This window comes from Aegilops tauschii, chromosome 3, assembly GCF_002575655.3.
Source record: "Aegilops tauschii subsp. strangulata cultivar AL8/78 chromosome 3, Aet v6.0, whole genome shotgun sequence".
NCBI lineage: Eukaryota > Viridiplantae > Streptophyta > Magnoliopsida > Poales > Poaceae > Aegilops > Aegilops tauschii.
Genome location: NC_053037.3, coordinates 372,311,744 through 372,326,671, shown reverse-complemented (window position 1 = coordinate 372,326,671; position 14,928 = coordinate 372,311,744).

Here is a 14,928-nt window from a genome sequence, read left to right as displayed (position 1 = left end):
TGACATTGCTATGTTCCCAACTTGTAGTACTACATTGCTTGCACGGGTTGTCGTCTTGTTTCCATTTCTTCTGTGAGCTTGCTCTGCATCAGCATCAGTTTCTTTCCACGCGGGCTGGGAATGAGACACACCAAGGGGTTATTCTATCTTGATAGTTTGTAAGTGCCAAATTGGTTGATGTGCATTGTAGGCTTTGTAGCCGTATGCTCGTCGAGTTCACAAGGGCCTTTGGATGTTAGGCTTTGGAGTACCACTTGTATTGTGTTAGCTAAACAAAGCGTGGCTTGCAAAACAAAGTTAGCGCTGACAAGAACGAATGCGGCAGAGATAGCAAGCTTAGCTTTATAAGAGACTACTGCACATGAGTGCCAACTTACCCAGACATGACGAGCCTACATTGCTTGCACTGCACTGTGATCAAAAGCACGGGCACTAATAGGCAGCAGGAACACTTACACAACTAGACAAGAGACGCAGCACAAACTGCGACGGTGCGGTGCGACAACGTACACGTAGGCCCTATATGGCTGGCTGGCTGGCTCACTGGTCGGACTTTACTCCCGTCACGAGGAAAATATGACGCCTAGCCAGGAGAAGAGAGACCCTAACCCTGCGCTGTGCCTGTGACGGGTTCCAGTCATTCCACTGTGGAGTGTGGGCCGTACCTCAGCTCAGATTATTAAGGTTGTCACGTACGTACTTTACGCTGTTGCTCGCCCCCTCTTGCCATGATCGGTCGCCGATACACTGTTGGAGATCACTGAATGCATAGTACTAGCAGTGCAGTACGCACACTGCAACGTAATAGGTGAGCGATGGTACATCTGTCCATGGTGCTTTCGGTGAGCTGCATCTGGCAGGCAGAGAGAGTATAGGCTCCACCCCAAAGTCTACGCTTAATACTGTATGTATGTGTAGCTGTCCAGTGCTTGAATGTTGAATCTCGTCGTCCCGAAATTGAGCTTATGACGATGGTTGGAAGTCAAGTCAGAACATGCGTGCTTCAGCCAGCAAGACGACTTTGACAGAACGGCCGGGAAACCAGCCCAGCTCTGGTCAGAATACAGGGGAGACTACGACGCATTGTTTAGGAAGTTCTATGACACAAGTGATTCGCGAACCGATCCACGCACAAAGCAGAGCAGAAAAGGCGCCTGGCTTCCCGTTAACTAGGCCCTAGTGGCCAGCGGGGGCAGATTTATAAGACTCCATCAGCTCGTCCGTGATCAGTGTTCACACATGTGGAAAACAATCTTCACATGCGTGGAGGTGAAGATGGAGATGATGTACAACAAAAACAAATGGCACAGCAGAGCAGGGGGGCTCCTCCAACACCAACCACCCCCCGCCTGGTCAAAAGGCCTTGCTGTCCTAAACAAACAAACCATTTGAATCGCGGGCAGGCTAAATATGCGCCTAATGATACCGTCTACCGACGATGACGGAAAGAGCCCACGTTTTCTATATCCTTTCTCCGGCCGGCCAGCCTTCACATGCCTTGATCGCCCAAACACTTTAGCTTACATATTGCATTTGTACTGCACGCTAACCACCGCCAGGTCAGCCTCATTGGTTCGCCCCTGCCTGCAGCTTGATCGATTTGTTACCAAGCAAAACGCTCAGGTTAGCTGGTGGATCGCGTGGATGTGAATGTGGTGTGAAACGGAAGCTTAGAAGTACTCCGTCCGTCCCAAAATAAATGTCTTCAGCTTAGTATAAATTTATAATAGAGCTAGTACAAAGTTGAGACATTTATTTTGGGACAGAGGGAGTATGAGCGACATCCTGCCGCATGTGTTTATCGAGCATGCGATGCGATGCGAGCACCGGGCCGAGTGAAAGCTAGCCATGCACACATAGCTAGATTAATTAACTGAATATGTGTTAGGAAATATCGCGTGCCTTTTGTTTTCTGGTGAGGGCGGGCGTGCAGTGCAGACGAGGAGTACACACGCCTTTTCCCGCCCGATCTACCCTCCACCCGTCCACGGCGGCGTGATCATAGCAGGATATTGCAGCAATACTACTATATTCACCATTTGCAACGTACGTTGGCTCCATCTGCTGTTGAGCTGGAGGAAGCCCTTGTCGACGCGCCATGACAAAAGAAGAAGAAGAGAGACTCAGCCGGATCGTCTCGTCGTGCTTAATTAAGCGGCAGTGGTACAACGGGAGTTACGGAAAGACACGGCATACGCATGGCGCCATGGCCATGGGCACTGTGAGATAAGGACGGGTACGTGGTGCCAGATTTTTATTATGGAGTACTTTTTGTTTACGTATACTCTGCACTAGTAGTAGTACTGTACAATAGGAGTAGAGTAACTTTTTTTTCGCATGGTACGGTAGTACTATATAATACAGTAATAACGTTGAATGGATAGGAGCACGCACCAAATCACGCTATACCCTCGAACTAATGCCATCGGACAATTTTCTGGCTTCTAAACTGTAGAATGATATTACTCCTACTGTTATTTATTTTTGAAGAAAAACTCGCGCTTCCGTGGATGGATATATATAGAAAGGCCAACAGAAGGCAGCTTATCACCTGATGATGTTGTCGGTTGCTTCACTGCCCGTCGGCGCTCCCGCCAACAGAAAGAGAAAGAATCCGTCAGCGCACAAGAAAATCGAGGTGCTCCATCAGCGGCGCCTAATTATCCCTTTCACTTCCGTCCAAATCATGCAGCTGCTCTACACCTCAGCACTCCCAGCAGTTTCCGTTTCCTCGCCCCTCTCTCTCTCTCTCTCTCTCTCTCGTACAGACGCATAATGACATGTAAACAAGTGCATAGGTGCTAACTGCGAATGTTTATCATGCGAGCTACTAGTGCATAGGTGCTAACAGCGAATGTTTATCATGCGAGCTACTACCTGAGATGATGAATTCAGCAGAGAACGCACCGATTACTTCTTTCTTATTACGAGAAAAAAATGCCAGTGTGTATACTCGGGTAAATTTTAACGAGGGGGAGATGGAGCGACGTAGAAGTTAATGAGACCACTAGCCACCTGCACAAGTAGTTTAGCACATAGGCCAGATAGATAGATAGATAGATATAGACAAGCTAAGACAAACAAGTGGCTTTGGAGGGGACAGCTAAGTTATCTTGTTTTCTCATCGGCCTGGCCCTTATCTGGAACACAACACAATTGGCAAAAAACCAACAGCCAAATCGCAGATAGAATCTTGCCCCCCATCCTAAAAGACAAGAGGCCCATGCGAGCGTCTCTGCATTATTCGAGCACTGCATAGAAAAATATACTCCAAGATATATAGAGAGATAAGCCCTAGAGACACACAGAGAGAGAAAGAAACAACAGCAGGAGATGGAGACGGAAATGAATTGGAACGAAGGCAGCGGGCAATGTCAGCGGTGAGCACGAGACCGGCCAACAGCTGCAAATTGTTTCAGGGGGGAATGCACTTGGCTGGCGCCACTGGTCTGGCCTGGTCCACACTTCATGTGAAGGCCACGCCCCTCCCTCATCCACCTGCCCACCTGCCTTCTTTGGAGCCCCATACTGGAGGCTGGCCCGGTCCCTCCGTCCCCAGTCTACATGCAAGTTTTTTTTTTCCGAAAGTACGCCAATAGCGTACCATATTTTTATAGAACATAGAAATAGTATTTATAAGATATGCTGCTCAAATGCGTACATTTGTGCGAGCACGACACCCCACACCAACACCTATGATTACATTAGGGCTATCCTCTCACAAATCGTTGTAAACCTCCTACACCACCGGCCGACTGCCTCCATTCTTCCAGTTCCCTTAGGATGGCGTGAGCTAAATCCCGTGGCCTCATTTGTTGCTCAAACCGGTTGAAAACCCTCGCATTCCTTTGCTTCCATAACGACCAAGTGACCGTAATGATCAAAGTGTCAAACCCTCGCTTTTCCGCCCTGTAGAACTTGCCTCTTTCTCTCAGCCACCAACCGGGGGTGGTATCCGTGGGCAACGGGTCATTTGCATTGACATGAATTGTGTCCCATATCGTGTACCAGACCTCGCGGGCGTATGTACATCGGATGAGAATGTGGTCTGCGTTGTCCTCATCTTGAAGGCACGTGTAGCAGGGTGAGGGTTCTTCCTGTAAGCCATGTCGTGCTCTCCTATCCGACGTGCATATCCTGTACTGCATCGCGAGCCACACGAACAGCTTACATTTGAGGGGTGCCTAACTCCTCCAAATGCAAGCTGCCATGGGGGATCTTGGCCAATTGGAGCAAAGGCTGTTGTACACCGAATGAGTAGAGTAGTCTCCCGATGCCGAGCATGTCCAGGAAAAAGCATCCAGCACCTCCGGATTTCGGCGAACCGTAGCAATGGCATGGCACAGGTGCATGCACTGTAGTAGTGCTGTGAAGGAAGACTCCGGCTGGTAGTCACCCAACCAGTTGTTGTCCACTAGGGCCTGCTGCACCGTTTTGGTGTTTAACACTCTTGTATGCACCGTAGCAAGCAGCAAGGGCGCGATATCAGCAACCGCAAAACCGTGAATCCACCGGTCTCTCCAGAACAGTATCCTATCTCCTTTGTCAACCACAATATGCACGAGACTATCAAACACTGCCCGGGCTCCTTGATCTTCTACCATAGGCAGACCTTGCCAAGGTCTGTTTGGCTCTGTCCTCTTGAGCCATTCCCAGCGAACTCTGAGAGCAAGTGATTGGAGTTTCATATTTTTTATACCGAGCCCACCATGGCATTTGGGTCGGCAGATTGTGTCCCATGCGACTAGGCATTGTCCACCATTTACCTTGTCTTTCCCTGCCCAGAAAAAAGACCTCATCCACTTGTTGATCTCCTCAAGAACCCATGCAGAGGCCTCTGCGATCATAAGATGATGCACTGGTCTAGCAGAGATGACAGACTGTACTAGTATGAGCCGTCCAGGCCGCTGTATCAGACCTCTTTGCCATGCCGGGACAACTTGTCTCACCTGGTCGAGCATTGGCTGCCACTCTACCCTAGTTAGTTGCCTAATTGCAAGCTGGAGACCCAGATACTTACAGGGAAACTCCGTAAGATTACACTGCAGCCACGTCGCTACCCTTTGCTTGTCTTTCATATCGCCTCTGATCACCACTGCAGCAGACTTCTGATAATTTACCCTTAGCCCCGAAGCCTCCCCAAAAGCGTCGAGCATGGTTTTGACACACCACAGATCCTGAATTGATGGCTTGATGAACAAAGCCACGTCATCCGCGTACACTGAGACCCTTTGCATGGCCGAGACTCCCGGTAATGCACTTAGGACTCCGTTGTCCAAAGCTTTCTGAACCAGCTTTGTCAGCACGTCCATTGCAATTATGAACAACAAGGGAGAGACAGGGTCCCCTTCGCGCAAGCCGCATGCATGCCCGAAGCTTTTTGTTGGCACTCCATTGACGATCACTTTTGTGGAAGCAGTTTGTAGCAGATTCGCCACCCATTTCCTCCATCTTTCTCCGAAACCTTTAGCTCTCATGACCTCAAACAAGAAAGGCCATGAGAGAGAGTTAAACGCTCGCGAAATATCCAGCTTGAGGAAGACCCCAGGTGCCTTGCGGGCATGTATCCTCCTGGCCACTTGCCGAACGAGGAGGAAGTTGTCGTGAAGGTGTCGCCCCTTGATAAACGCTGACTAGTTTAGGCTGACTATCTCATGCATTTCTCTCCTTAGCCTGTTTGCGAGCACCTTGGCGAACAGCTTCGGTATGCTATGCGTTAAGCTTATGGGGCGGTAATCGCCTATCTCCTCTGCCTCCGGTTTTTTAGGGATGAGAACGATGTGCGCCTTGTTTAGTTTTGTCATACCCCTTCCATCGCCTACATAGAATTTCATCATAGCAGCCATTACATCCGGCTTTATAATATGCCAGGCCTTCTGATAGAACTCTGCAATATATCCATCCGGTCCTGGTGCTCGATCCAAGGGAAGCTCCTTAATGACCTCCCATACTTCCTGTTCAGTTATCTCACCTCAAGCTCACTCAAATTATGTTGCTGTATACCCAGATATTGCAAGTCCAGGGAGTGTTCCCTCGCCTGATCTTTCCCCAGCAAGCTTTCATAGGCCTCAAAGAAAGCTTCTTCCTTAAGCTTCTGATCTGTGATGATATCTCCATTACGCTTGATGTGTGTGATAAAGTTCTTGGCCCTACGACCGTTAGCAACAGCTTGAAACAATTTCATGTTTGCGTCCCCCTCCTTTAACCACCTCATTCTTGACCTTTGGCGATCTATAGCACGTTCCAGTGCCGCTAGGCCAAGAAGTGCATGCTTCAGGGTCCGGCGTAGCCACAATTCCGGTTGCTCCAGAACCCGTTGTTCTAGTGCAATATCTAGACGGTGTATCACCCAGTTTGCCACCCTCATGAGTAACTTCACATTGCCTATCTTGCGCTGGCCCCATGCTTGCAAGGACTTGGCCGTATTTCTGAGCAAAGCATCCAACCTTTTGTATGGATCCACAATCGTAGGTTCACATACCCATGCCGTCTTGCAGCCTCCTCAAACCCCTCGAGCTTCAACCAGTACTTTTCAAATCGGAATCGACGTTTAGTGTAGAAACCAACGCTAGTGGTTAGCAAAAGGGGCGCATGATCCGACACACTTGTTGACAATGCCTGGAGGAGGTAGTCCGTATTGTCAAGCTCCCAGTCCACAGAGATAAGAATCCGGTCGATTTTGGTCAACGTAGGCGCGTCCCTCTCATTAGACCACGTATACCTCCTGCCATGCATGTACATTTCCTTTAGTTCCTGATCATCCACGAAGTCCCTAAACCTCGTCATCATCCTCCGATTGATGTTATTATTGCTCTTGTCCGATGCCCGCAAAATCATGTTGAAATCACCCAACAGCAACCACGGCCCCGGGCGCCCCAGCCGCGTGGTACGCAAGTCATCGAGGAAAACAGTTTTCTGCTCATCCCCTTGCGGTCCGTAAACCACTGTTATCCACCATGGGTCACCCATTTTGGTACGTACCATCCCTGTGAGGAAATTAGCATTAAGAGTTATGTTATCCACCGTGATCACCGTACTATCCCAAGCCAACAAGATGCCTCCCCGGGTTTCCATCGCCGACAAGTACGCAAAACCATCAAAAGATGGCCCTAAACATTGCATAACGGTGAAATAGTCCATTACATCCATTTTGGTTTCTTGAAGGCAAGCTAAGTTCACCCGCACCGAGCTAACAAACTCTCTAACAACCTTCCTTTTAGCCGGGCTATTTAGGCCCCTAACATTCCAACATAGCACCTGTGGGTGTATATCCATTGGTATAGGGATACACCAACCACCCGAGCACACTCCTAGTGCGAGCAAACGACGACCGTGGTGCCGCCCTCCATCTCCTGAACCGTTGGCACCGTCTTGCCGAACAGACCCGCTATGATCCTGACATGCTACTCCCGTAGAGGCGAGTCAAAGAGAGCCTGCAGCTCGTGTACCATCCCATCATCCACCACAAGGTCCTCCGGCACCAAACCCAGTGCGTGTAAGAGCACGTTCTCAGCTGGGTTCTCCTTTCGGCTGGAAATAGCAGATTTCTTGGGCGCCCTGGTAGTGCGCTTTGGTGTGTACGGCGTCGCCTCTGGCCTCAGCTTCGCGGCTTGAACTTCCTTCAACAGTGGCGGAGCAAGTTTCTTAATGATGTTTGAACAAAAGCCCTTCAGCTTGTTGTAAGCTGCAGCTTCCTGAACGGTCATGCCCAGCATCTCCTCATCGGGCTGATGCACCACCAGTGTGCCATCCTGTTGCTGCGTCTCCCCCATAGTCTGATCTACGTGACTGGTGTCTTTGCATGCATGTGTTCCCACTTGCATGGCCTCTTCCTGAGCTCTCATTGGTGGTGCTGCAATAGAAAATTCCAATCCCCTGTCCTGATCCTCAGCATGATTCCCATCAGGTGGGGTCTGTGTCACAACTGCCGTGTCCACTAGCTGTTGATGGGTCCCAGCCGCAGCTCCTGCATCCTTGCTCGCCACCTATCCGTCCGCTCCGGCCGAGGCAGATTCGGTCTCACCCGGCTTCCCTACCAGCCTGCCCTGGTTGGCCTGCGCAGTATCGGGCCTCGAGGCCTGAACTTCTGTGTCTACCGGTGCGCCCACCGGATCAGTGGGGATCTGCGCGTGCCCGGGGGGCCTGATCCCATTGGCCATCGATCCCCTCCCACCAGATTCCACATTCCTTTCGGAAGCCTCCACCACCGCAATTGCCTGTGCGTCAGTCGGCGGTCCCATCCCTCCTGCTTTCACAGATTTTCCGGCAGCCTCCACCTCAATTATTGCCTGTGCATCGGTCGCCTCGTTCCTGCCAGAGTGTGTTGTTTCTCTCTCCATGTCCAAACTCCTGCGAGCCAGCCACTCCCCTGATTGGCTACTAGCATTTGCCAGCTGTGGTCCAGAAAGCCGGGGAGGAGTGGTGTCGACATGGGGTTGCGGGCCCCCAGAGATTCCAGCTCCAGAAGCCTCCACCCGTTGCTCTGGGCTCTCCTCCTGATTTGAAATCCCAACTGCCCGCCCCGAAAGTCGGTCAAAAGCCGAAGGCCTGACCGCTATCCTGTTCCATACCGTCACCGCGGGGCCCTCATGCGCCATGTTAGCCACGCGCTCCATCGGCGACAACCTCCATTCCGGGATTGCTTGATCCGCGCGTCCGCCATCGCCGCCGGCGAAGGAACTCCGACGAGCGCCGTGAGATTGGCCTGAATGCTGGCCCCCTCTCAAGTCCCTTGTCCCAAACTGCCATGTCCGGTGACGTGTCACCGGCCTTGCTCCTCCGCCGCCGCTGCCTGAGGAATCTGGCATGCCACTCTGCCCGCTGCTCGAAGACCCACCAGAACGCCATGCCGGCTCGACCACCGCAGAGTAGTCCGTCACCGACTCCAAATGGATGAGAATCCTGTACTCCAGCAGCGTCGGCTCCATGAACGGTGGCACCACGCCCGGCTCCGGAATCGCCAACCATCGAAGAGACGGAATGGCTTCAGGGCCCAAACAGCGGTCGCCATCCTTGACACTGTGCAAAAGAAATAAAAAAATCATTGACACTGTTTATAAATAGTTTTTGTTGGTTCAGTATAGAGAGATAATGGCATCAACTCCAATCTACAATGCTTCGTTGGGTTCTAAGGGCATCTTCAACGCGGACCCTCAAGCCGCCCCATCCATCCGGACCGTGCGGGTTTGACGTGTTTTATCATCCAACGCAGTCTCGCATTAGTCCCCGCACCGGTCCGAACATTTTTTTCTCGTACTGCATCCGACATTAAAGCGGCTTGAGGGCGTCGCACCGGCCGCGGGATGTGCTCCCCTTTAAGAGCTTGTAAATTTCTCATGCCAATGGGGGCGCCGTTGGTGTCATAGCCACCCCACATCGGCTTTGGCCATTAGACATATTGTAAGATGAGTTTCCTCCTTTGAGAAATGAACCATGTAAAGGTTGTCTTCAACATGCCAAGCAAACACAAATTTGAGATTGCTCCTCTTAAAGACGATCACATGGAATTGAACCAAATGCGAATCATAACCGGCACAAAGACTATCTTTTGTTGGGGCGGAGGATTTGGACCGATCTTATTCTTTTTGTTCTCTTCCTGTTCATTTTCTTCCAAGAAGAGGGGCCAAGCACAATTCTCCTTTTAGCCTTGAATGCAAGATACAAGACCATTCTCAAATTGGGCTTTCAACGGCCTATTTTCCTCTAGCATAGAGGTCACTCAAGGACAGATTTAGCGACACCTGAATCATCATGCAACTTAATACGAGGGAAATAATTAAGAGCCTTAATGGTAGTAGCTTTAAGTTAAACATAAGACTCGATGGGGGCAATGAGGTCACCTTTGACAACCTTGGAACTTTTCACAAGGAGCTCATATTCCTCAACAAGTCTCGTGTGAGTAACTAGAAGCTTTTCATTTTTAACCTTAAGGGCATCTTTGTTCTCAAATGCAATTTGCCATTCATCATTAGTTTTAACAAAATCAATTTGGTTGGAAGACATGGCTTCCTGAAGTGGTGCTCTCAAGGCACTCTCTTCATGTAGTTCGTGCTCGAGGAATTCGAGTCTCTCTTTTTTCTCTATAAGGAGGTTTTCAGCATTCTCAAGAAAGTCACCGCGTCCGGCGAGTGACTTATGGAGATCGCCAAAACGAGCACACGCCTCACCATGAAGAGTTTTCATGAAAGCCATTAAGGATTCCTTATCATTATCCACACTATCATCACACTCATCCTCCAACACCTCACATCAGACATTGGGAGTGTGCAAAGTGTGTTTTGGAGATTTGCATTTTGTTTTTACCTCTTTAGCCATGAGGCGATGATGAGAGAAGGGCTTGTCCTGGTTGTGGGAGTCGAAGAGGCTGGTGGTTAAGGAGGAGGCAATCACATGCACGGGAATGGCGGCCGTGCCCACATGTTCATGCATCATCACCATCATCTTCACCTCCCGACATGTACTCCTCATGAAAAAGAGCCTTGTCTTCATTCCTCTTGGTGAACTTGGAGAATTTCTTCTTCATGGGCACAAGCTTCTCGGATTTGTCTTCACGTCCCTCATACGGGAAATCATGCACAAAGTGTCTTGGCCTATCACAATTGTAACACTTTCTCCTTCCAAAGGATTTTCCATTGAGGTTCTTCCCCTTGTTTGTCATGGTGCCCGGATATTTCTTGACCAGAAGAGCCAAGTCTTTCGCAAAGTCATTTGCCACACATAAGGTGTCATCTTTTTCCTCACAACTTTCTTCAACAACATCTTCCACTCTTGATGGTTGCACAACCACTTTATTGTCCTTCAATGCAAGGTTTGTGTTCCAAGTTGCTTGAGCAATGCCAAAGGTCTTCTCGGACTTGGTCTCCAAAAGAACATGAGTTGAGAAGGTTGATATAACTTGTGCCACAGTCAACTTGTGATAGTCCGGGCGTTGGTGTATCATCATCACCATAGTGTGCTCCGTGAGGACCATGGCATCAATAAACTTGTCGTTGATGAAATCATCACTTGCCCAAGATCATCCAAAGGTTCTCAACTTGAGCACAAGGGACGTCAACCGACGATACACCTCATCCGCGGTCTCACCCTCATTCCTCACAAATAGATTGACCTCTTGCTTGAGCAAAGCCAACCGAGATCTTTGAGTGGCTTCATCACCTTCAAGGGCCTTCTCAAGACAATCCCAAATTTCCTTGGCGGTCTTGAGAAGAGCAATGGAGTCACTATAGCCCCTCTAGTTGTAGGTGGTAGCATTGAGTTGATCATCAACTGCTTCTCTAGAAGTGAGATTTGTGGGATCCTTGGGTTGAAATTGTTGACCACAATCCACCATAGTTGCGTAGACACACTACGAATGTGAGACTCCATATCTAGTTTCCACTTAGCAAATGCAATAGCTTTCAAAGGAGGCGGAGGCCCACAGGGGTATCCAGTAACCTTCTATTGTAACAAGGTGGATACCTCTACAGGAGCACTAATATGGAAAATATGGTGGTTGGTGTAGGAGGGCTGGTGTATAAGTTTTGAAGCGCTCCCACATAAAATTCGTCCATGATGACCCCTCTTAATAGTGCGGCTTTTCCTACGACTCAAACCGAACCAAAACGAAAACCATCGAGCCGCCGGGAAAACCACGCATTTTATCTTTTTCAAATGGGGCGGGGGTGAGGGGTCAATATCCCGAGATAAACTTTAGCGATCGATATTAGTTCCACTAATCATACTGTCATCACACCAAAATATAATTAAGTGCAACATACACATTTATCGTCCAACACAAATTGAAAAAAAACACGGGGCCAGGCAGCAAATCTTCACTATGTTGGGAGAGGTTAGAAACGCCAGGGATTTACAACTGATCAATGCGGTGGCTTACAAGGGGTATATATAACAGCGATGACCTAGGTCAATACTGATCTGCTCCTTCCCAAGCCTTATTTTTTCCCCGGCGACGGGCCTCCGCTCCGCTCGTCACAAGTTAGCTTTTGTACTTATATATGAATTTGGATCACAAGATAGGCCGAGAAAAGGTTTAAATCATTGGTCAAAAACTATTTCCAACCTGGGCGCTACCATCAAGGCAATCAATGTTGTCATCTTCATGTGGTGTGTTTTTGAGGAATATAGGCCTCTCACTCTAATTGGAATAAATAACAGAGTAATCCTCAAAGAACACTTGCTTAAGCTACTTCATCATCGCAAGATTTACTCTAAGCAGGGAGCAACCGTCGGGTGGGTGAAGTTGCGAGATGGAAATTCTAAATTCTTCCAAGCAAAAGCCACAATTAAATATAAACATAATCACATATCTATGCTACAAGATAAAAATGGTGATGAACATGTTACCATAATAGTAAAGTTGCTCTACTTTGGAGAGCTTTTAAGAGTTAAGACAAGACTTCGTGAGTCCATGCAGTCCAACAATTTATTGGAGCTCTCTCATGTGACAAAGGCAAGATAATATTGATCTTCTTGAAATCCCTTCCTCCAAAACAGAGATCGATGCTGTGGCGGAGACCTACCCATTGATAAAGCACGAAGACCCAGTGACTTCAATGGTGCTTTTATAAAATCCTGTTGGGATATCATTTCCAATTATTTCTATAGGCTTATTGAATATTTTTACCATGGCAAGGTTAACCTGGAGAGTAGCAATGCTTCATTCTTCACTTTAATGCCAAATAAGGACATTCCCTTGACTACAAGTGATTTTAGAACAATTTAACTACTCAACTGTACTATAAAAATCATCGCCAACCTTCCGGCCATAGGCTACAAAGGGTTATCTTAAGTCTTCTGAGTTAGAATTAGTATGGTTTTATTTAAACAAGAACTATCCAAGACTGACTTTCTTGGGCTTTGAGTATCACTGGTGCAGAGACCTACTATACAAACGGTTTTTAACCCCTTTCCGCGATGGGGTTGGAACCGTCGCCAAGTGAGTGTGGGCGATAGGGGGGGTCCTTCCCACACGACCCAGAAACCATCGGGGATAGGCCCTCCTGGCACATAGGCTGGGGCAAAATGAGCTCGTGTGCGATCTAGCGAGGCTTGAAACCCAATCGTTTCCGTTCGTATGTATCCCACACGGTGAGTCCCAGAAAAACATTTCCGTTCGTATGTATATCACACACAGTTTTGTGTGTGGAAACGTTTGTGCAAGGTGGCCTAACGCAAATAGTTCTCTGCCGGAAGCCGTGTGTGATTGTTAGTTGATCGAACACGCCTACTTTCTAGAAACCGCGTGGGTTGTTTGAGTTCATCGCCCATGGTGCTTTCTGAGTAACCGTCTGCAATAGAAAACCCCAATCAGCAGGGTAATTGGCCTATTATTGATAATCCATGTAGTAATCAAATTGATATTTCTTATAAAACACACAGATATTTCATATCCATATAACGGCAACCAGGATTTCATAATCGAATTACATCAGATAGCTTCGGCACTCAGTTACGCCATTACACAACAGCACCACGTTTCACATGCAACATCGAAAACCTTTGGAAAGTAGCATCATACATGATAAATAGACAGATGAATCTCATCTGGGAAACTATAGAAGCGGAAGGCAAATATTGAGCCTTCAGTGATGTTGAATGTCCTTGCAACTTTAGGCCATTGGCTGTGGACAATTGCCCGCCCAACCTTCGTCCTCTTCAGGAAGACTTCAATATTGTACCGTGGGTGTTGAATGAATACCTTCCTCGCCTCTTGACCATGCAGATGGTTTGAGAGGTAATCATCGGTGAACTACTTTGAAAAGTACTAAAACAAAGATATGCATAAATCGCTGTTATAAATTTTGAAATGGCGCAAGGGGTAAAAACAAGGTAAAAGAGTTAGTACCATCCTATAGTTGACTGATGTCTTCTTCATTGTGCAAAAAAGGATCTTGCTATTATTCGTCGCAAATATCTTCATCCTAACAATCTTTTTGAGTTTCTTGACTTGACTGATATTCATGGACATCTCATTTCCCCATATGCAAAATGGGTCGAACAGTGAGTCTAAGCCTCTGATAGCAGGACCTACATGTGCAAGACCAAATTGTAAACCTAAATATTAGCATGATTCCTGCAACCGCACAATAATGTGCTATTAGCGAAAGGACCATGCATGAGCAAACCTCGATGGTAAACCGCAGTGTCTCCCATTGTTTCCCTGCAACACACATAAGGAAGATCTTGATCAGGTTAACTGAGAGTTGCCATACTATCAGTAGAATATGTATCGAGTACAGCCAAATTCGATTTATTTCTCACATGCATAACAATACAAAATTGTACCCACAACAAATGAAAATCAAATTGCAGAAGTGAACCAAATAGTTAAATGGACAGCAAACCAAATGAACGACAGTTAACTGAGCACGACATTGCAGAACAGAAACATTTACTAGAAGATAAGATAGTTAACAAAACAAAGAATGCTTGAGAACAGTAATACAAAATTTTGCAATTGTTGGACCAAACTGTTAATTGGACATTACATTTCAGAGAACCAAACTGTTAACTGAACATTACATTTCAGAGGACCAAGCTGTTAACTGAACATCAGATTGCATATTAACATTACAGAGGACAAATCACTAGAAGGCACTAGCGGTGGCCTCGAGAAAACAGCATGAACTATATTTTAAAGTAGACAAGCGCGTGGCAGTGTCGACGATGGCCTCGAAGGCGAGGTGCTCCTCCAAGATCTGGCGGTCGGCACGCATGGCAGCCATAGCGACCTCGTGCGCGCGTGCGGCCACGATTTGCTTCTCCGCTACCAGATGCTATTGAGCTCCACGTTATACTGCGTGCAAAATGGCTGTGGGCGGTGCTTAATTGGAGGACGGGGACAGTGGTTTCGGCGGAAGGTGTCGCGCCGTCGGTCGGGGCATGTGGGATGGGGAAGGAGGAGGATGGTGTGGGTGGGGTGTGGATTAC